The sequence below is a fragment of the Dermochelys coriacea genome, chromosome 3 (assembly GCF_009764565.3).
Source record: "Dermochelys coriacea isolate rDerCor1 chromosome 3, rDerCor1.pri.v4, whole genome shotgun sequence".
NCBI lineage: Eukaryota > Metazoa > Chordata > Testudines > Dermochelyidae > Dermochelys > Dermochelys coriacea.
Genome location: NC_050070.1, coordinates 38,479,744 through 38,503,709, shown reverse-complemented (window position 1 = coordinate 38,503,709; position 23,966 = coordinate 38,479,744).

Genomic DNA, 23,966 nt, shown 5'->3' with positions numbered 1-23,966 from the left:
CCCCAACCCCCACTCCAGCCTAGAGACCACACCCAGCACCCAAGCTCCCTCCCAGAGCCCGCACCCCACACTCCTTCCTGCTCCCAAACTCCTTCCCAGAACCTGCTCCCAATACCCCCTCCCACACCCCAATCCCCTGCCCCAGCCTGGTGAAAGTGAGTGAGGGTGGGAGAGCATGAGTGACGGAGGGAGGGGGGATGGAGTGAGCAGGGAGCAGGGCCTCAGAGAAGGGGTGGTACAGAGGGTGGTCTCAGGGAAGGGAGGGGCAGGGATGGGGCAAGGGTCTTTGGGTTTGCATGATTCCACAGTTAGCAACCCTACCTGTCACTCATGTCAAAGCCCTGGCCATGCCAGAAGAGCGCGCCCAGCAGTGCAGCCAGCAGCTCGCTGGGCACCAGCCAGCAGCTCGCTGGGCACCAGCCAGCGCAGGTGCAGCACCACCCAAATGCCAGGCAGACCGCGTCTGCACGGGTTTGACTTGTGCATGTGTGGGGGCCCATTGACTGTTCTGCCCTGGGGCCTAGAATTGCTGTCAGCGGGCCTGACCCTGAGCTAAGGGTGAAGATAAAGGAGACAGTTGGGAAAAGGCCCAGGGAAGAAGAAGCAATGAACAGAAATTGAGCAGTGCATAGCTGCTCTTTATAGATTCCCTGGGTTGGAACCCAGAATAGTGGACAGACCCAGGTTCTCTTACCAGCCACAGCGATAAAAACTCCCAAAAGGGACGGGGCTTATGTGAGAGCCCGAACAAAAGGCTGAATTTAGAAGGCCCATAGCCAGGTTAAAGAGACTTTTGATTTGTGGATTCTTTACTACCCTGGAAGTTGTTCATTTTGGAGATTGTGACTCGGACAGAGGACCAAGCCACGGAGATCCACCAAAGTTGGCTGACCACCTACGGAGGGTGCTCGGGGCAAGAAAAGGACTGCAGTACAATATCTAGCTGTTAGGAGGCACTCAAGAGGTTAGTGTCCCCATTACACACTAGCTAATATTACATGATAATTTAATGTGGTTGTAGGAGTGTAAGTGAGATATAATGGCCAGCAGAGTCTAGTAACCTGCTAATGCACTTCATTCTTGATTGCATTAATTTAATTTTTGGATTGCTTTGATTGAAGTTTGTCAAAGCATCTGAACCTTGTGAAAAGCAATGAACTCCCCATTTCCAGGTGAAGAGATTTAAAATACTTTCATTAGGAGATTAGGGAGTATTGATCTACAGTACAAAATCTCAGCATAATTTGAGACCATTTGGTATAGGCTGGCAATTTACATAGTAAAGTAAAATGCATTTCAATTATAGTAATCATTTATATAAACCAAACACAATCTTAAAAATTTAGATGGTAAGTTTATAATGGACATTTCATTACAGATATAATGGGAAGACACTTAAGAGTTTGTCAGGTCTTGGCCTTTCATTTTGCACATTCAGTTCAGGCTTTGTGTGGTCAGAGCAAATTCACTGCTGTCAGTCTTGAAGCAAGGAAAAGAGTTGATGTGTTTGGCATAAAGCAGATACTTCTTAACATTTCAACTGTGCTGCTGAAATTTTGCTGTGTATATTATGTATTTGACTTGCTCAAGATGTCTGCGCTCCGTTTTAAAATGCTGAGATTTGTGGTATTGGTGAGCTATTTTTCTTACGCTGTACAACGGCTATGCAGTCCAATATTTTTCTCTTCTCTAAGGCCAAGTTATTATACAATACATTTGATTTTTCTTTTTATTTGTTTTAGGATACTTAATATTTCCTATATGCTTAAAAGTAAGGAAAAAGTTATAATGGATTTATCATATTTCACTTTTTTGACACATCACTCTGAGACCGTAAAGAGCCTCAGTTTTCACTGTTCAGTTCCTCTAGCATTTGAAAAAAAAGATTTGTCGGTGGCTAAGCTTTAAAAAGGGAGTAGCCATTTTGAGTCTTAATTCTTGGGTGCTGAAGTTGAAACACTGTGAATTGGTCTGATTTTTCAGAGGGCAAGCTCAATGCTTTCTGAAAATCAGGGCTCCTTAAGAGCTGAGTACCCCATAACTGTAGTACTGAAATTCACTACTCATGTTTGAAAATGTTATCCATGGGATCAACATTTTCAAAAATATCTCTGGGTATGTCTACATTGCAGTCAAACACCTTTGTCTGGCTTGTATCAGCTGACCTGGGCTTGTACTGCTGGACTATAAAATTGCAATGTAGACACTCGGGCTGGAGCCTGGACTCTAGGACCCTTCCCCTTGTGGGGGAAGCCCAGAGCCTGGGCTTTAGCTTGAGCCCAAACGTCTATACTGCAATTTTATAGCACTTCAAGCTGGAATCAGCTGACCTGGGCCAACTGTGGGTGTCTTATTGCAGTGCAGACATATCTTAAATGACAGGAGCCTAAATCCCATTTTCAAAAGTGCCCAAGTCATTTAAGCAAACTTTTGAAAATGTTACCCTATATCTATATTGTAATTGTGTTTCACTGGTGGGCAGCAGAGTGGGAAAAAAAGTAGGAGCCTTTTAAAACTCAAGTCAAACAGTGACAATATGCCTCATATTTTTCATAGAAATATCCTAGTATGGCATAACTATGTTGTACTTTATGCAAGATAGGTCATGTGAGATCAGTATCCCTGATACTGTCACGGCTAACCTGGTGGCTGAACTTTGTGACTTTGTCCTCACCCATAACTATTTCACATTTGGGGACAATGTATACCTTCAAATCAGCGGCACTGCGATGGGTAATCACATGGCCCCACAGTATGCCAACATTTTTATGGCTGACTTAGAACAACGCTTCCTCAGCTCTCGTCCCCTAATGCCCCTACTCTACTTGCGCTACATTGATGACATCTTCATCATCTGGACCCATGGAAAAGAAGCCCTTGAGGAATTCCACCAGGATTTCAACAATTTCCATCCCACCATCAACCTCAGCCTGGACCAGTTCACACAAGAGATCCACTTCCTGGACACTACGGTGCTAATAAGCGATGGTCACGTAAACACCACCCTATATCGGAAACCTACTGACCGCTATTCCTACCTACATGCCTCTAGCTTTCATCCAGATCATACCACTCGATCCATTGTCTACAGCCAAGCACTACGATATAACCACATTTGCTCCAACCCCTCAGACAGAGACAAACACCTACAAGATCTCTATCATGCATTCCTACAACTACAATACCCACCTGCTGAAGTGAAGAAACAGATTGACAGAGCCAGAAGAGTACCCAGAAGTCACCTACTACAGGACAGACCTAACAAAGAAAATAACAGAACGCCACTAGCCATCACCTTCAGCCCCCAACTAAAACCTCTTCAACGCATCATCAAAGATCTACAACCTATCCTGAAGGACGACCCATCACTCTCACAGATCTTGGGAGACAGGCCAATACTTGCTTACAGACAGCCCCCCAATCTGAAGCAAATACTCACCAGCAACCACACACCACACAACAGAACCACTAACCCAGGAACCTATCCTTGCAACAAAGCCCGTTGCCAACTCTGTCCACATATCTATTCAGGGGATACCATCATAGGGCCTAATCACATCAGCCACACTATCAGAAGCTCGTTCACCTGCGCATCTACCAATGTGATATATGCCATCATGTGCCAGCAATGCCCCTCCGCCATGTACATTGGCCAAACTGGACAGTCTCTACGTAAAAGAATGAATGGACACAAATCAGACGTCAAGAATTATAACATTCAAAAACCAGTTGGAGAACACTTCAATCTCTCTGGTCACTCGATTACAGACCTAAGAGTGGCTATCCTTCAACAAAAAAGCTTCAAAAACAGACTCCAATGAGAGACTGCTGAATTGGAATTAATTTGCAAACTGGATACAATTAACTTAGGCTTGAATAGAGACTGGGAATGGATGAATCATTACACAAAGTAAAACTATTTCCCCATGTTATTTCTCCCCCCCACCCCACCCCCCACTGTTCCTCAGATATTCTTGTTAACTGCTGGAATTAGCCTACCTTGCTTGTCACCATGAAAGGTTTTCCTCCTTTCCCCCCCTGCTGCTGGTGATGGCTTATTTTAAGTGATCACTCTCCTTACAGCGTGTATGATAAACCCATTGTTTCATGTTCTCTGTGTGTGTATATAAATCTCCCCTTTGTTTTTTCCACCAAATGCATCTGATGAAGTGAGCTGTAGCTCACTAAAGCTTATGCTCTAATAAATTTGTTAGTCTCTAAGGTGCCACAAGTACTCCTTTTCTTTTTGCGAATACAGACTAACACGCCTGCTACTCTGAAACCTGAAAAGGTTATGATTCTCTTAATATGACTATCCTATTTATATGCATGTTTCATTTTGGTATCTGAAGTTAGGAATATTGTGTTTGCATCTATTACAAATGTGTTTTACATCTTGGGAATGCCCACTAGACAGAATGCAATCAGTCTAGATGGCTGGCTGGGAAGGAACATTAGGGAGAACAATAGGTTTTAGAAGATGCTAATCTCCCATGGGGAGCCTTCCAGGGAAGCTTTCCTGAGGACACTACAAACAGCCTCTGACTCATGGCTGCTATGGCCCTACAGAGACATGTGACCAAATCACCTGGTACTGGACTCCATCATAGAATAGTAGTGTTTTTTCCACTGAAAGGTGTGGAAACAAAAGTTGCATACAAAGAGTTCCCGCCATATGCAAAAGTGATTTAAGGCAAGGGCCTTGTGGATCATTCTTCACTGACTCCCTGCCCAAAGGAGACGCTTGGAAACACCTGAGAAAGAAGGACTGAACAGGGCGAGAAGGGTTGAACCCAGGGTAGAGGAATTTTTTGCTTGTGAAAGGAATACCTGGATGATTTTCACCTATAGACCAAATTTAATTGAAATGTACTAGATTTGAAAATGGAACATGCTTCCGCCTTCCCACCCCCAACCCCAGTTCAGTTTCCATGCAGTTTGTTACACTGAGTTGTTACATAACAACGTACTTACTGGCATGGTAATGTAATATTTGTTTTTAAGGAACATGAATCTGCACCTTTCCAGTAAAAATTCACTTAAGACATTTTTGCTGTTTGCATTTGCAGTTGTCACTTTGAACTCCGTGTGTGTGTGGCGGGGGGGGGGGGGGTAGAGGAAGTGGAGCCATGATGCTGGCATAAATCAATCATTAGCAGATATATGCGGCTATTTGGGGCTTCTAATAACTTTTTTGCATTTGTTCATAGAACAGAAATCCCTCCCACTCCTATATTAAGCATTAAAATGGAGCCAGAAACTTACCAGGCTTTCGGGCAGCTTCTGGCCTTTCTGTGTCTGCTGCAGACTCCACAGTGGGCTGTTCCTCAGGGCGGGGTATCATAAAGCCCCACTGAGTACATCCCTAAGATGTGGTGTTGGTGCTGCTGCTGCTCCTGCACTAAAGCCTCTTCTGGGACCAGTTTCAGCAACAGTGTCACTTTACTGGACTCACTCAATGCCTGCTGCTGGCTCCTATCAGCCCCCATGCTTGTTTCTGGGGACAGCAGGTCACCATCCTGGCTGACCAGTCATCCTGCACCACTGTTGTCTCCATGCTCCGTGCAGTACCCAGCACCCAAATGCCTCATAAAATCAGCATGATATTGACAAGTTGCCCACGGTGTGCTTCTGGCCCCTGGTTTTCCTGTCCTCTGTCTTGAGCCACTAAATCTGCTTCTTGCTCTGGTCTGCTAAATTTGCAACTCCACCAGCTTCCTATCTATTTCCTAGTATACGTGATTCATGATACTCTTACCGAAGTCCACAGTTTTTTCTGGCTTCGTACCAGAAATTTACCAAAATCTGGCTGTGCTTCCGCAACAAAGAAGCATTACCCTTGGCAAATGATGTCTTCTGTTCAGTCTCCACTGCAAACAGAAAATACTCTCTGCTAGTGTGCATCATGCTGTCTGAAGCAAGGATACCATGAGCTCATGAGCAAGGATATCCAGGATACCATAGCTCATGAGCAAGGATACCAACCTCAGGACAGACTGTTTAGAAGCATGGCACAAATGCCAAACTTGTTGGGAGTTCTATGCTTAGAACCATCATCAACCAAATAACAAGTGTAAACTCCTCAGGCACTAGACATCCTTAACATGGAGTCACAGATAGACTGTAATGCCTAAGGGGACTATCTTGCCACCCAGACAAGCTTGACTTTGTGATAGATGGTCACTTTACACCAAAGTACTTCCATGTGAATAAAGGATCAAAGTTTAATGAACCTCCATTGTTAACCCTGTGCCATTACCGCTTGGAATTTGTCCCAAAATGGAGGTTAACAGAAAGTAGAGAAGGCAGACTAGCTTCACAATCAACATGGAGTTTGTAGTTTGCTAAAGATATATACAGAGTTTATAATCTCACACTGGAATTCCTAAAGAATAAGAGAGATTCCCCAAATCATAAGCAATTGCCAATGATTTCTTCCAAAAGAAATAAGAACTTGTTGATCATTGATAAAATCAGAATTTGTCTAGAAAGAAAACATTTTTAAAACTAATTTTATACCTGGAAGTATTCCTTTGTTACACTTACTACGTAATAGTCTAAGTGCAGGTATCGACTGTAACCATCCATTAAATGATAGAAAATATCTCTTGGTATGCACACATCATGTGACACTGATCATATAATTGATATGCTTAAATGTCCTTGTGGACTGCCATATGCAGGTGAAAGCTGTAGATCTTTGGAATTACAAACTACTGATGATAAATCTGCAATTAGCAGGGGTAATATCACCTCATATTTGCTAGATGTTTTGTAGATTAAATTGTTATGGGGATTGAGCACACCTTTAAATGAAACAGAGGATATAGATTTAACATCCTTCATCAAAGGAAGTTGATTTTTCTATATTTTATTTAGTTTTGACTTCTCTTTTGAAGGAAAAATTACTAAACTTGTTGAAATAAAATAAGCAAGATGGCAATAGTCTGGCACAGTATATATTTAACCAGGTGAAGGTCATGTGTTGGTTCCCCTGTCCCCCAGCTATTTTGACTCTTCAAGTTATTGGACTATTTAGTCAATTTGTAGACTATCTTTCTATGTCTTGGAAACACAACTCTCCTCAGTTACACTGGCAATGCTATTGCCTCAATGCTACATTAAAAGCACTGCAGAGATTTCCCATTGTTCTTCCCTTGGATTTTTTTGCTCATTATGATGACTCCTCAGTATTTCCCCTCTGCAAGAATTATCTGATTAATCTTGATGCTGGCTGAAGGGTTGCTTTAACTGCATTCGTTATGTAGTTTGAGTCAAAGGTTGTGGCTCCGTTTTGTTCTTTTTAAAGCACCAAACTTTGAACTGACTTATTTGGTATTTGTTTATAGTGATTACCTGAATGAGATGATTAGTTGGTATCATGACAAGATTGTACTTCCTACTCATGTGTCTAATTTTTTTCCTCCTCAAGGTAAGCAATATTTCTAGCTCTGAGAGACACTTGTGTTGAAACATTACCCAAACCTTGTATATGGTAAATATTTCTTTTCTTCTATTTACCTAATATGATTTACCTTTTATCTTAGAGACTTTTGTTGTTTTTGTATTAGTGCCATGATCTTTTCTTTTCTTTGAGGCTTTCTTGAGTGTCATCTCCTCTTGCCAGTGTCTTCAGGGTTTAGGAGGCTGGGCTGGGGGATATTTCCAGAACTCTTGAAGGAGCAGGTTTCTACATATCCATACTGCAAAGTTCTGAGACTGTTGTATTTTCATTGAGAAACGCAGCATGGTGCTTCTTAAAAGAGTGAAGCTGAAATAATGGATTTGATCAGTGGGGAGAGGGATAGGAGACAATTTATTTTATTGTTATTGTGTAAGTTCTTAGTTGGACGTGTGTGTGTGAGAGAGAGAGAGAGAGAGAGAGAGAGAGAGAGAGGTGGTGTGGTGGGGAAGGGAGAAAAAGTACAATGCCTAATTGTATTTTCTATGTGTCCATGTTAAAACGATTCCATTTGTAGAAGATGGGGGTAGTAGGTTAAAATTTGCAGAGGCCTCCTGGTTCTGATGATGGTGGTTAGGCTTAGTGTAGTTAACCCTGAAAGCACAGTGAGTTCTGCTGGGCACCAACACCCTGTAGTACTGGGGGAGGAAAAGGATGGGACAGAGCTGTGTAGGAGCAGCGACGCAGCTTCAAATATCAGATGGTTCTCAAGTCCACTGAAACGTGTTACTTTCCTCCTCATTCACACACATACAGAATACAACCTAAGGGTTATGCATTCAGTATTGTAAAAATAGTAATTTTTAATCATTTATTCCTTTAATAATTTTATTCCAGGTTTTTAATTGTCTGGTGAAAAACATATCTCACATCAAAATCAGTCATGGTAGATTTTTTTCTTTCACGAGTGGCAAGAATTTCATGCTAAGTTCTTAGAGATAAATATCAACAACATGTTTGATACTTGGCAGTTATAGTGTTGATATTTTATAAAATCTACAGTAACTAATTTTTTTTCTTCTTGAGAGAAACCAGGCAGATAATCAAACTGACTGGTGGGGGAGCGGGAGATGGACAAACATTTTCCCCCATGTTCTGGGATACATTATGGCTGCTGATGTTATAACAGATTCAGACAGTTAAAATAACTTTTCAGTACAGTGAACATGACAAAAAGAAGGGATTTTGTTAATGTCAAAGCTGACTACTACTAGGGAAACTTCCGTTCATCTGTCTCCTGTCAGTTTGGCTTTTATTCATCTGTGGTTTTGTGAGTGATGTCCAAGAGAAGATTAAATTGTAATAATTATTTATATCCAAGTCCAAGCCAGGTGGTACTATTTATTTGTGCAAGTTACTGTGTTAAGTACAAAACATATATTTTAGAAAGGAAATCTGTTGATAAAATTTTTCAAAAAGTTCCTGAATCCCATTTTTGAAAGCAGCTAATTCACCTACGAGCTTAAGTCCCAAATCTGTGGGACTTTCAAAAGCATCTAAGTGACTGAATAGCATAAGTCTTATTTTCAAAAGTAACTTAGGCAATTAAGAACACAAGTCTCATGGGAAGTCAATGGAACTTAGGTGCCAAAGTCACTTTTGAAAATGGGACTTAGACACATTTGAAAATTTTCCCCTGTATGTGCACAGCTACGCAGTACCCAACATACAGCTCTCTTCTTTTAAGTTACAATTTAACTGGAAATTATAGAGAAGAAAGCACAATATTAAGGAGCAGACTGAAAGGAGGGGGGGAAGCACCATGTTGTACTTTCCGGGGCAAGTTATGAGACAGATCTATCTACATGTTTGGTTACTGGTTAAAATCAGACCCAAATAACTCGGTCATAATGGCAGAAAGTAGTTGCTACATGATGGCCTAAGTGAAACTGAATGGCAATCTCTGTCCTGTTCCTGGGTGGCAGGAGCAGGGAGATTCACTTAACAAAATCCATCATTGCAATTGCATAAACTGGCATATCGTCTGCACGGCTCTGCCTTTAGAGTTGGTCTCCCGACCAGCAGCGGCTGCTTTCCAGCTGCTCAGCTTTGAAGGCAGAGCGCACACCAGCCCCACATGTCTCCAGAGGTGCTGCCCAGACCTGCTGAGGAGGCTGTGCAGTGCAGGGTACCAATTCCTGCTGGCAAACACCAAGGGTGGAACACCTTGCTTCCCTTGGAAAAGCTATTCAGGAGCTACACTGGGCACTACAGGGAGGGGGCTGATGTTTTGTCCCTTACCCTCCAATCTCCACCTATGTTTTTGAGGCTGTCATGGATGCAAAAAAATCTGCTGGTGACCACATGTGGCCGCATTTGAGAAATGCTGACTTAGACCATTGATGACAGGTCATTGTTTAGCCTATTGGGTAGGTCTAGTTGGGGTTGGTCCTGCTTTGAGCAAGGGGTTAGCCTAGATGACCTACTGAGGTCTCTTCCAACCCTAATCTTCTGATTCTATTTTTAAGAACCTCCAATAACAGGAATTATTCTACAACCTCTCTTGGAAGCCTATTCCAGTACTAATTATATCCTTATACAGGGGTTCTCAAACTTGGTCAGGACCCCTCAGGCGGTCACAAGGTTGTTACATGGGGGGTCGCAAGCTGTCAACCTCCACCCCAAACCCCGCTTTGCCTCCAGCATTTATAATGGTGTTAAATATATAAAAAAGTGTTCTTAATTTATAGGGGGAGGGTAGTAGGTTAAAATTTGCAGAGGCCTCCTGGTTCTGATGATGGTGGTTCGGCTGAGTGTAGACAATACACCCCAGAATATTAGCCCTATTTTTTTTGTTGTTGTTGCAACTACTTCATACTGTTGGTTCATGAGGGCATGTAACCATTCATTTCTACCACTCTCTCCTGTTTCTCGTTAACTCTCAATTGTTTCTTAAATAAATCTACTTTTGTATTATTGTTAAGTGCTCATAAATGCTGTGTGATTTTACAGGAGCTGTGATTTAAGATAAAATTAGTAAACTGGGATAGATTGCTCCTTTGAGGGCAGAAGATCTGGGATTTCTGTGAGTAAGCAGTGTCAGTGGCAGGACTTCACAGAAGAATTCTTCAAAGGGACTTGAGGACTGGAGTGCACCTACTGTTAACCGCCAAGGCAAGGATAGGGCTGGCATAGCCCAGAGGAGAGTGTTTGAGTGGCTGAAAAGCTGAGGGTATCAGGGAAGTGAAACTCCTTCATGCTGGATCTATTGATTAAGAGGGAACCATTCTGACACTTATTAATAGTTACCTTTTCTATCTAATAAAGAAGGTTCCCCCCTACCCACAAAGCTCAGTCTGTTGCACAGCTGGCTGGCTTCACAGGAATCAGAATACAATTTTTCTTGAACACCTCTGGAACCCCAAGATGTTTCTTCAGTGAAAGAATGCAGAGGGACTTTTGGGCTGTTTTGTCATTGCTCATAGACAGAGTGAACCTCTGTCTGTTGTAACGTTCCTTTTTTACCTCCAGATGGTTTTGATTGTTTGCAGTTGTCTGACAGTTTTCCATTGATCGTCTTGGGAGGGTCCAAGGTTAGACAATTGAACCTTGCATTACCTAATTGGCTAAACACAGAGTTGACAACTCCCTCCTTCATGAATGGGCCATCAATGAGATATAACCTCCGGTGACTGTTATCCTACATGCCACTGTCAGTGTAGACAAGACCTGAGAAGAGGCAAAGAATGCTGTTGAGGCACTCTGTCTCTCCCAGCACAGAGATGGAGGTAACTAAACTTAGGGCACGTCTACACTGACACAGTTACAGTGCCGGGAGTTACAGCACTGCTCAGAGAACATTGAAGGGAAATTGCTGTTGTGTGTTCACACTGTCAGCTGCCCGCACAATAGCGTGTTCGCACTTGAGGCACTTGCAGCACCATTCGGAGCAATGCACTCTGGGCAGCTATCCCACAGAGCACCTCTTTCTCTTCTGCCACTAAGAGTTGTGGGAAGGCGGAGGGGGTTGCAGGGCATCCTGGGTGCTGTTCCAATGCCCCATGATGCATTGCTTCACATCCCAGCAGTCCCTGTGCTTCCGTCTGCATTTGGCGCCATCTTTCAATGGTTTGTGTACTGCATGCCCTGCCTCTTCGGGCTGCAGGAATGGATCCCGAACTGCTGACCAGTGTGCTGCTTGCTCTGACCAACACGTCATGAGTGGCAGTGGAGTTATTCCTTAAACTACAAAGGCAAGAGGAGTGCAACATTGATCTTGCCACATGTAGTAGCTATGACACGAGATTGCTTGTGGCATTCACGGAGGTGCTGACCACGGTGGAACGCCGCTTTTGGGCTCGGGAAACGAGCACTGAGTGGTGGGATCACGTTGTGATGCATGTCTGGCTGCAGAACTCTCGGACGAGAAAAGCCACATTTAATGGATTGTGTGATGAGCTCGCCCCAGCCCTGCGGAGCAAGGACACAAGAATGAGGGCTGCCCTGCCATTGAAGAAGCGTGTGGTGATTGCACTGTGGAAGCTGGCTATTCCAGACTACTACCCATTGGTCGCTAGCCAGTTCGGAGTGGGAAAGTAGACTGTTGGAATCGTTTTGATGGAAGTGTGCAAGGCCATTAATCGCTCTGAAAGATCATGACTCTGGGCAACGTGTGTGATGCTCTGGATGGCTTTACACAAATGGGCTTCCCTAACTGCGAAGGGGCGATAGATGGCACGCATATTCCAATTCTGGCACCAGACCACCCAGCCACCGAGTACATTAATCAGAAGGAGTATTTCTCAATGATTCTTCAGGCACTTGTGGATCACCGTGGGCATTTCAGACATTAACACAGGCTGGTCTGGAAAGGTGCATGACACACACATCTTTTGGAACAGTGGCCTATTCAGGAAGCTACAAGCAGGGACTTTCTTCCCGAACCAGAAGATCACTGTAGGTCTGGGGTTCCTAAACTTGGTTCGCGGCTTGTTCAGGGTAAGCCCCTGGCAGGCCACAAGACACTTTGTTTACCTGAGCATCCACAGGTACCGCTGCTTGCAACTCCCATTAGCCACAGTTCATTGTTTCCGGCCAATCCGGGCTGGGCCACCACTTCCCACAGCTCCCAGCAACCAGCTCTTTGTAGAACCGGCAGCTCATGGGCGTGGTCAGCGTACTGCAGCTCCTTCACTTTGACCCTGCATTGCAACATATCCCAGTCATGGCCCCTTTCTGTCATGCATCATGAAATCTGTCCATAGGTATCATAATTCCTATGGCTGGAGTGCAGCTGGGACTGCACAGCTTCCTCTTCCCGAATGCTGATGAGGTCCAGCAGCTTGGTATTGCTGCAAGTGGGGGATTGCATAGTGTGTGGAGCAGGCATGGCCACCTGGAAAGATGCACTGAGACCACTGCACGTGTCACCGAGCAAACAGGAAGGGGACTTTCAACATTCCAAAGGAATTTATGGGGTGGGGATGACGGTTGGTCACCTGCGGGCAGGGCAGTAGAGTTCAAATCGATGACTAGAGAGGTGAGAACAGGCATTGTGGGACTCTTCCTGGAGGCAATCACAGCGCTGCAATCACCATGGTGTCTACACTGGCACCGCAGCACTGTAGCCCCAGTTAAGAAAGCTCTACGCCTCTCGTTGGGGTGTTGTTGTTGTTTTTTTAAAGTGCTACAATTGTGCAGTTTCTGCACATTAAGTACCTTGGCAATGTGTACACCTTGGGAGTAATAGTGCAGAAAGCTGCTTTACTGTGCAGAAATTTGCTAGTGTAGACAGGACCTAAGTGGGGCTTACCAAAAGTCAAAAATAAAGGATAAAGTTTAAGTGAGACCAGATGCTCAGACACTATCAATGTTTTAACCCTTTTTTCCTACTTGCTATATATCTTTGGGTGCATAAACAATACATTTGTTTTGAAGCACTATACTAAGGGCACTTGCATTTACTTCTGGTAGCAGGCTCCTGGGGGGAAGTTTACTTGCAGGTGGCAAATACAGCCGGGCCTGCTGTGTTACAATGGTTGAGAAACGGCTGGCTGCAAGCCAGATATCCAGCCCAAGAGTGAGTGATTTGTGGGATTCCACCCTTAAGAGAACTGAAGTAAGCCAAGCGTGTCATTTGAGGATTTCAGTTCAAAGGGACTGCAAAGGGATTTAAAACATAGCTCATCCTGAAACTGTTACACCACCATATTTGGACAGTCTGGACTTTGACCATGTTATATTTTCTCCAATGTTAACCACTCTGACTACGATATTTGTGATCACAGAAAAAAGTAGGAGACTTGAATGAACAGGGGGGAAACTACAGGGGCAAGGGTTAAATGTATGCAAAGTTGTCTTCTGGATCAGTTCAATTCAAGTATGGTTAAAGGAAAGAGGACTTGGAAAATCAGCAAAAAACTTGATATATTGGTCAAGGGAAAAAAGAGGGGGTCTTAAAGGGCTACAGAGACTAAGAGAAGGGCTAGGGATATACAAAGGCATTGTAATAATCTTGGGGTTCATTAAACAACAAACCAGTGAATGAGAATGGAATAAAACTTTTCATAAAATGAACTAGAGAGCTTCTGTAATGAACAGTTGTACACAGCTACAATGTGTTCTCCACTCCTGCTTCCAGGGCACCTCTCAAAATAATTATTTTCATAATACTGTCCCTTTATGAGGGAGTATCTCAAAATGATAATCTTGCACAAACATACCTTTACATCTTTCCTCTAAAAAAAAGCATATTTTTAAAAAATAGCATATAACAACTATCTAATAAGACATACCTTAAATTCTCAATTCATCTAATACATTTCTATAAACCCAACATCTCACCTGCATAGAGAGAAGACGTTACCAGCATATCACACTCCAGTAAGTCCTTACCACTCACTTTCCTCAAATACCCCTTCACCAGGCAGGTAAACAAGTCTCTAAGTCTTTCAGGATGTTTAATATCCATCTCTGATATTCTCAGTATCCGCCTTTCATTAGAGTCTAAGTTGTTCTCTTGTTCCTGTTAATTTGTCCTTTGTCTGTTGATGATAAACAGTAGGTTGGGAGATTTCAGAGTAGCACATCTACTGTCAATGTTTTGGAACTTTCTGGGATTACTGTTAGATCCCTTTGATTTATGCTGAAATATGTCCCCCTGATCTGTCTGGACTACATCAGACCTTGGATACAGCTGTTCTTCAATGATAGCTCTTTGACCACAAGTATTAGAGGCATGATTCCTCAAGCTCATTTCATCACCTGGGTTAAGATATGGGAGATCATGGTCCCTTTTGTCAAAATAATATTTTCTGCTTCAACTTCTGATTTTCTTTCGTCTTCTGTATAATTTCGTTGTCATGAGAATTCAGCAAGTTGTCAGTGATTGGTAAATTAAATCTGATCTTTCTTCCATTAGCAGCTGAGCTGGAGAAGAGCCATTCTTCAGATGTGTACTTCAGTAAACCAGTAAAGCTTCACACAAATCAGACACGCTTTTTCGTAAGGCTCTTTACCATCTATATAGACCTTTCCACAAGTTCATTTGATTGGGAGTAATTTGGACTTGACATTTTGTGATGAAAATCCTAATCCATGGCAAATTGCCTAAAATCTGTACTGGAAAAATTGTGGACTATTAAAGCTATATACTTATTCTTTATTCAGACTTCATCTGAAATTCCATGTCAGGAGACAATTCCATTCATGCTGACTATCACTGACTTACTATTAGTACTGTGCAGTGTGCAAATTTCTGGTTACAGAGAATAATAATCTGTGACTATTAAATAATCCTTTCATTGCCATGTAAATAGGTCAGTGCCTATCTTCTCATAATGCCTTTTTGGAACTGGGTGAGGTCTCAGTGGCTCTGCCTGTTGACATGGCTTGTATTTCAAGCATGAAAACCAGTTTCCTACCACATGAGTAATGTTGTGATTAACCTCAGCCAATACAGCACCTCTCGTGCTCATTGTTTGCATTTCTCAATTCCTAAATGTCCCTTGTAGATCTGCTTTAGCATTTCTTTCCAGAGGTTCATTGGTATTAAAACCTTACTGCCCTTTAAAATCACCTTATCCACCACAGTAAGTTCATATCTGCAGTTCCAATAGTCTCTTATACTTAGACAGCAACTGCTTATTTCTTCAAGCCATCCTTTAATCATCGCTTTTTTAAAGGATTCCCAACGATTCACCTTTCTCTGTTTCCTCTATTTGTTTCAGTTTCCTGTTAGCTATGGAAATTGACTTTACAATCAGGTCCACATAAGCTTGCATCTCTAGTTCTGAGGGCTTCTCTGGTTTTGTAAGGTTTCAGAGTAGCAGCAGTGTTAGTCTGTATTCGCAAAAAGAAAAGGAGTACTTGTGGCACCTTAGAGACTAACAAATTTATTTGAGCATAAGCTTTCGTGAACTACAGCTCACTTCATCGGATGCATTCAGTGGAAAATACAGTGGGGAGATTCACAGAAAACATGAAACAATGGGTATTATCATACACACTGTAAGGAGAGTGATCACTTACAAGTACTCCTTTTCTTTCTGGTTTTGTAATGGAAGTCATTGCCCTGGAAACTGCATCTGCAGTGAACATGAATTTACTGGGCGTGTAGGTCACAACCAAATCAAACTATCGCAGCTCTATCATCATTCATTGAATCCTTAAGGTACAGTCATTTGACTGTTTCCCAGATAATACCATCAGGGGCTTGTGGTCTGTTTCAACATCCACTGTCTGGCTATGAATATACTGATTGAATCTCTCACAGGCAAACAATATTACTAAATGCTTCTTCTCAGTCTGTGCATATCTGGTTTATGCTTTAGTCAGTGATTTGTATGTATGCACCACTGATTGCCAAACATCTTCATGTTTCTTTAAAATCACTGTGCCTAAGCCAGACTGTGAGGCATCTGCTGAGATTTTGAACAGGCTTTCCCGGTGTATAGACCTTCAACAAAAAGAAAAGGAGTACTTGTGGCACCTTAGAGACTAACAAATTTATTAGAGCATAAGCTTTTGTGAGCTACAGCTCACTTCATCGGATGCATGTGAGCTGTAGCTCACGAAAGCTTATGCTCTAATAAATTTGTTAGTCTCTAAGGTGCCACAAATACTCCTTTTCTTTTTGCGAATACAGACTAACACGGCTGCTACTCTGAGACTTTCAACATTGGCTCTTGTATCAATTGTTGTAGCTTGTTGATACTTTTCTCCACGACAAGAAAACTCATCCATTCTGTTGGCTCCTCAATGTTTTGTGTTACTTGCATTGCTTCCATTCTTTCAAGCTCAGCCTTGAGTTTATCACAGAGTGCAAATGACACCTTTCTACACAGATGGATAACTGGAGCTGTTTGTTTATCTGGACTGTGTGTTCATCCTGCAAACAACTGATCCCTTGAAATAGATCTTGATATTCCCAAGTGAGTGACTGAAAAAGGAACAAAACTTTTAATAAAACAAACTAAAGCATCTGTGGTCAACTGCTGTACACACTGTATTCTCCATCCCTGCTTCTAGGGCAGCTCTCAGAATTCCTATTTACATCACCCTATCCCATATGAGGGAGCTTCTCTAAATTATAATCTTGCACAAATGTATCTCTACAGTCATGGGGGAAGAGAGGGGAGAAAAGAAGAAAGAGGAGATGGGGCATGAAGAAATGCATTGGGGAGTAACAAGAAAGAGGAAAAGAATGAATGGAGAGCAGACTAAAAGATGGAGAGAGAAAAGTTGATGGTAAAAAGAACAGAAGCAGACCATGGATCCCTCTTCTTTCTTTTTCTTTTCTTTTTTTTTTCTTTTTCCCCCAGTGTTCTCTGTAAATGGTCATACCTCCTTTTACATTCTTTTCACATATTATCATTCCACTCTCTTAGGAAATGTCACTTATCTACCAAAACTCAAATGAGTTTTTTAGCAATATCTTGCCTGGCCTTGGAGCTGTTAAGAGTGCAGAAATTCCTTTGTAGTCAATAGCCCACCCCTGTGGCTAATTATCTGATAGGAAAATGCTCATTTATAATGTCTAACTTTTACACAAACCATCTTCGTTTGTTTATACTACCCCAGGAATTCTTTACAGTGGATAGGACTGGAGCAGATTTCTGAGGGTCACTACTATCTTGCTCTTTTCATATTTTTAAATGGGACTGGGACCTCAGCTTGATCCTGGCTGGATTGGAGCGAAGTCCAAGGACGTCCCTCGTAAGTTAACACTTCAGAATTACGGCACTAACCTACACTACAGTAACATGTATTTCGAAAAAGTGATGGGTGAAATCCTAACTCCACTGAAGACAATGGCAAAACTCCTGTTGACTTTGCTGAAGCTAGGATTTCACCCAACAGCATTTCACTTTTAAATAATTCATGACTCTTACACTTTATTTAGAAAAGAAAATCTACAACAATGTCATCAGCTGGAAACCTTTATATAAATAAGGTCCTGCATTTTATTTGCAGATTTCAAATGTTTACTATATATAATATATGAGAGCATTGTCCCCAGTTGTAACCTTTGGATAATTCATTACCTATTACAAGTCATCAATATGTGCCTGCTGCTGGGACCTGAAAGGAAGAGGGATATGTTTATATGCACTATTATGCATCATAAAACATAAGACTTTAAATGATTTTGTCTTGCTCTTTGCCACAGTTGTAATAGACTTATTCTATATTCTTTCCTTTCAGCAATTGTGCTGTGACATTTACTTTGTTTTTTTTTTAAAATTCATCTAATTAATCTTATAATACACAGAAGAATTGTGCAAAACATTGTCAGACTTTTAATTTCCAAAATAGTTTTTCTCTTACCCTGCTGCATAAAGCAATTTACTCCATGTAATTTGTAATCCAATAAACACAATTATTGTATCTTAACACATTCATCCTCCAATGCCCTCCTGAATACCATTTTGTAAAGTCAAGCAGTAGAGGAAATTACTGACATGATGACAAGGGAACATGATAAAGTTGTTTTTAAAGAGAATAAAAGGAAGGATCTAAATTAGGCTTAAATCAAATTAAAATTGTATTTAGGAAATTACAGTCTCATATTGAGAATTTACTGAAGCCCTAAATTAAATATATACACTATATAAATAAATACTATTTAGAAATTATATTAATTTTTAGAAAAGTCATTATTCACACAGGTCAGCTAATAATAATCTTCTCTGAGCCATTATGTGCAATGTATTCGAGAAGGGTACAGTCTGAAAGACTTCAGAAATGATGTTTATAAATAGGGATACACAAAGATTGTCTTATGGGGGAATCCCAGTCTTCCTGCTGAATATTTCTTCATCCCTAAACTGAATGGAACAGTTTTTGAGGTTTAAATGTGTTTTGTTGAAGGCCTCCTATTTCCTTCCCCCACTGCTATCAACTGGTCTGGACCAGCCCCTACAAGGAAAGGACTTGAAGGCTTGGTCTCACTTCTGGGATCTTGAAAAGATATAGTCCGGCTACTTCATGCCACACATACATCTGCTTCTGGGTTTTTTGGAACTAACCAAGATAACCACCTTCAGAGGACAGCTAAAAGACTTTTTGTCTTAACATCCTAAACATCAACACTGTGTTCTACAACATCCTAGTACAGCAACCAATAAGGCTATTTTCCCTAAAAAGAAAAGGAGTACTTGTGGCACCTTAGAGACTAACAAATTTATTTGAGCATAAGCTTTCGTGAGCTACAGCTCACTTCATCGGATGCACGGCTGCTACTCTGAAACCTGCTATTTTCCCTAAAATCCCTGGGGCTGGGATCTGCAGGGAAGAAGGGATGGGGAAAGATAGTCTGCACAAGCAGTGGGATGTAAAAACACTCCACTGAGTCCTGGGGCTTTGAAGGAATTCTGAGAATACCAGGAGGCGTCACACTCCTTTCCTCTGGTCAATACAACTGTAAGTCAAGGTACAGAGACCGTAGTTTTATTGATCATTGAATTCCTATCAATGGATGAAAATCAGAAATCCATGATGATTCTTTTAGATTTTATTGTCATCATATGGCTTGAATAGCAACAGCTGTGGCCTTTCTTTTCAGTATTCACCTTGGTGTCCTAGCTAAATTTCACTAAGGTTTTTACATTCTGGCTAAATACATTTCCCCTGGTTTCTGATATTCATCACTTTCTGTCTTGATCTGTTTTATATTTTTTCTGTGCACAATTGTTTTAAAAGCTACTGCTTCACATCCCAGAGTTGTAAGAAATTCAGTGATGAGCGAAGTGATCCCTACAAATGTAAGTTGTAACCAGTTTGTAAAGTGCATTGAAATCTTTCACTGGAATGTGCTATATAAATGTCAGTAGGTCAGAATTCAAACATATAAATATCTTATAGATATTTTAAAGTTGCATCTTGGGAGGCTAAAAGGCAGCATGATGAGAAATTAAGAACACATCTTTTTACAATCATAAATAAACTCCTGTTTTATATTTAAGCAGCTTGACATCCTTGTAACCAGTGAGTAGCCAGATAATTCTGTAGTTTGGTGTCAGCCAAATTGGAGGATTTGGGATTGTACTGAAACTGTTGTGTGTCTGTGGATGGATAAATATCTCCTTTCTGAAAAGGCTGTGTGACATCTACATTTCCCCTCCCTGTAGATGGATGGCAACCCAAAATACTTGCAGTTCATTTTGTAACCATAGAATGTTAGAAAAACAGGGATGTCATGAACAGAAGTAGACAGTTTACAGTATTTTCAAAGGCACCAGTCCTGCAATGACTTCCACCTGGGTGGACTCCTTCCCTTGAATGAGGTCCCACTAAAATAAACGGTGCAGCACAATAGCACTCTGGTCCATTCAAGTGCAGCTGATTGCAGGACCAGCACACAACTACTACATCCTGTTCAATATCTTCTACCATCTTTCAAAAAGTCCTAAATTCTGCTTCTACAGGAATGTTCTTATCTTGGTTTTGCATACCAGTTTTGTTTTATAATTGCTGTCAAAATTTACTTTTAAAATATTGTGTGCAAATTTAATAATCTTTCAGTTTATTTGTGTAAATTAACCTTTCCCCTTCTAAAATTAAACAAAATAAAGTTACTCAGCAGAATGTCATGTATATAGGTATTTAGCTTTACATTTTAAATGTAAAGCATTTCTTTATGTTCTACTGAGGTTGCAAACTATTCATGGTGAAATCAATTCTGAAATAGTAATCCTTATGCTCATTAAAAAGAATAAGTATGGTGCATTTGAACTCGACTCATTATTTTGGTCTAAGGTTCTCTTGCTCATGTTTTAATTTCATGTTTATTTCTATTAAATTCAGTCAATTTGTATACTCATTATAGACTTTTCCCTTTTAAAAAAGGTGTGCTCATTTGGAGGCTAAAACATCAGTGTATGGGCTCCAATAAGAATTTGCTTTCTAGGTGATGTATTTCAGTGTTTCTAGTTGATGCCTCTTTCCCTGTCTACCCATTTTGATGGTCATCCCACACTATTTTGCTCTTTTTTCCCATTTTTGTTTTGTGATGCCCTTTTCTTGTCTGGCTTACCACAGACTCGGGGCAAAAAAACAAAACAAAACCAAAAACCACCCAGAGGATAGAAGTTAGTAATTGCACACTCCTCAGCTACCTTTTGGACATGGCATATGGCTGCCCATGAGAAATCTTCTAATGCAGTCCTCAGTGTTGTATTGATGCACACTAAAAACATCAGAATGCCATATTTTGTGATCCAGAGGTGCTAGTCAGTCACTTTCTCTGTAGTAACAGTAACAATGCAATATTTAACAATGCAATGTAGTAACAGTAACAATGCAATATTTGCGGTTGGTTCTCATGAGTGACTCTTTCAGGAGTTTCAGAGTGGTAGTCGTGTTAGTCTGTATCAGCAAAAAGAATGAGGAATCCTTGTGGCACTTTAGAGACGAACAAATTTATTTGAGCATAAGCTTTCGTGAGCTAAAGCCAACTTCATCGGGTGCATCAAAAAGCTTATGCTCAAATAAATGTGTTCGTCTCTCAGGTGCCACAAGTCCTCCTCGTTCTTTGAGGAGTGCTATTTCAGTGGTTCAAAGAAATGAAAAGCAAACAAACTGCAGAGACAAAGAGGTGGGGTATGCCTCCATCAAACCTGAGTGTGGAAAATACAGTGCCACAACGCACAGCTTTTAAAATCCAAAGTGCAAGTATAATGGTTGATAAGTGTATTTCTCGTCTTGAGTTCTAGAAAAAGCCAAATTGCCACCCTCTGTCTCTCTTAGCAGCAGAGTAATCTCTGACTCCAAAGAAGTCATAAGCACAGGCATTAACTTTTGGTTTTGCTGGTGGGTGCTTTTGAAGAAGTATATGTGTTTTTGAAGGGGCACTCTGCCAGTTTTGGGGGGAGGCTATTTTCAGCATATTTATACATTTTTCTTTCATATTTTAGTTATTGAATTTGTTTATCATTGTTATCTTTTCCAATTAATGATTCAATTGTTATGAAATAAATAATTACATTGCAATGATCTTAATATACTGTAATTCATGATAATCACCTACAAGCTGTTTTCATTAACATCCCAGTTTAGACATTATCTTTCTGAATGAAACTGTCAACAATCTTCTTTGCATCTAGGTTCCCTGATATTAGTTTGATGCACATTAAGGACAGCTACATTATTCAGTTGCATCCGTCCCATTGACGATTGGAGGTAATTTTTAAGCCTTCTGAAGCAGGAGAATGAGCATTCCACAGTTCAGGATGATATAGGCAGGATGATATAGGTTTCAGAGTAGCAGCTGTGTTAGTCTGTATTCGCAAAAAAGAAAAGGAGTACTTGTGGTACCTTAGAGACTAACAAATTTATTTGAGCATAAGCTTTCACGAGCTACAGCTCACTTCATCGGAATGCATCCAATGAAGTGAGCTGTAGCTCACGAAAGCTTATGCTCTAATAAATTTGTTAGTCTCTAAGGTGCCACAAGTACTCCTTTTCTTTTCTTTATAGGCACAGTGTGAAGGATTCTTATGAATTTGCAGTACCCTGGAAACACAGTGCTTCCACAGTACTGCAAATGATTCATGATCTTTCTTGATTTAAAGAAAAGGAGTACTTGTGGCACCTTAGAGACTAACAAATTTATTAGAGCATAAGCTTTCGTGAGCTACAGCTCAGCTCACGAAAGCTTATGCTCTAATAAATTTGTTAGTCTCTAAGGTGCCACAAGTACTCCTTTTCTTTTTGCGAATACAGACTAACACGGCTGCTACTCTGAAACCTGTTTCTTGATTTAGGCACCATCATTTTGTATGTGTTGTTGGGATTATATTTTGCCATGTGCATGACTTTGCATTGAACATTGAATTTCATCTGCCATTTTGTTGCCAAGTCACCCAGTTTTCTGAGATCCCTTTGTAACTCTTTGCAATCTGTTTTGGACTTAACTATCTTGAATAATTTTGTATCATCTGCAAATTTTGCCACCTCACTGTTTGCCCCCTTTTGCAGATCATTTACGAATATGTCTAACAGCACTGACACCAGTACAAGCCCCTTGCAGGGGAACACCTTTGTTTACTTCTCTCTGTTCTGAAAATGGATCATTTATTCCTATCCTTTGTTTCCACTCTTTTTTGACTGAAGTGCCTGGGAATTGAAAGCATTCAAATCTAATGAACCTTATTTTAATTTAATGACAAGCCTTTTGTTATCTTAATCACCCTGCCTCTGTTTAACAAAATCCATGCCCCAAGGGCAGAAGGTGTTAGCAGCACAGAACTCATCACATTCCACACTCAAACTCTGACTCCTAGGTGCTGAGTACCCACTTGTTTTTTTCCCATGGGTGCTTGAGCCTCAGAGCACTCATGCCTATGTTCATAAGTTTCAGAGGGTAGCCCTGTTAGTCTGTATCAGCAAAGATAATGAGGAGTCCTTGTGGCAACTGAGACTAACACATTTATTTGGACATAAAGCTTATGCCCAAATAAATTTTAGTCTCTAAGGTGCCACAAGGACTTCACGTTATTTATGTTTATAAGGGTTGGGTAAGTATTTTGACTTATGAGTGAGAGTGGACGATTTTAGATTCTCTAATTTGATAAATTTTCTGCAACATTGATGCTTTCCAAAGAATCTAAAATCTTCATGTTAAGGAAGAGAAAATGTTGTGACACTGTGTTTGTTTTTCTTTGTGCAGATAACCTCCAAATTGTAAACTAAAGCGCTGCTGTCTTGTTTCATGAAAAACCATTCTTGCAGAAAACTTTTTCTTACCACCATAATATCAGTAAGCTTGTGAACTTTACACGGGTACATGCATTCGCCTAGTCACTTACTATTTTTATTATTTATTTTTGACTTTTAAAAGTTAGAAAGTTTAATGTTTTTCATTACTTCACTAAAGAGGAAAACTTTTAAAAACATAAACAAACATGCAATATATTAAAGGAATCCTCAATTCCTGACCAAGAGGGCTTGTTTCAGTGCCTAAATGCTCACAAAGTTTGAGCTGCTGTTTGGGCAGCTATTGAATAAATGTAAATGCCTATTGCTACTTTACAGGAAAATATATACTGCCATGAAGAAGGGGGAA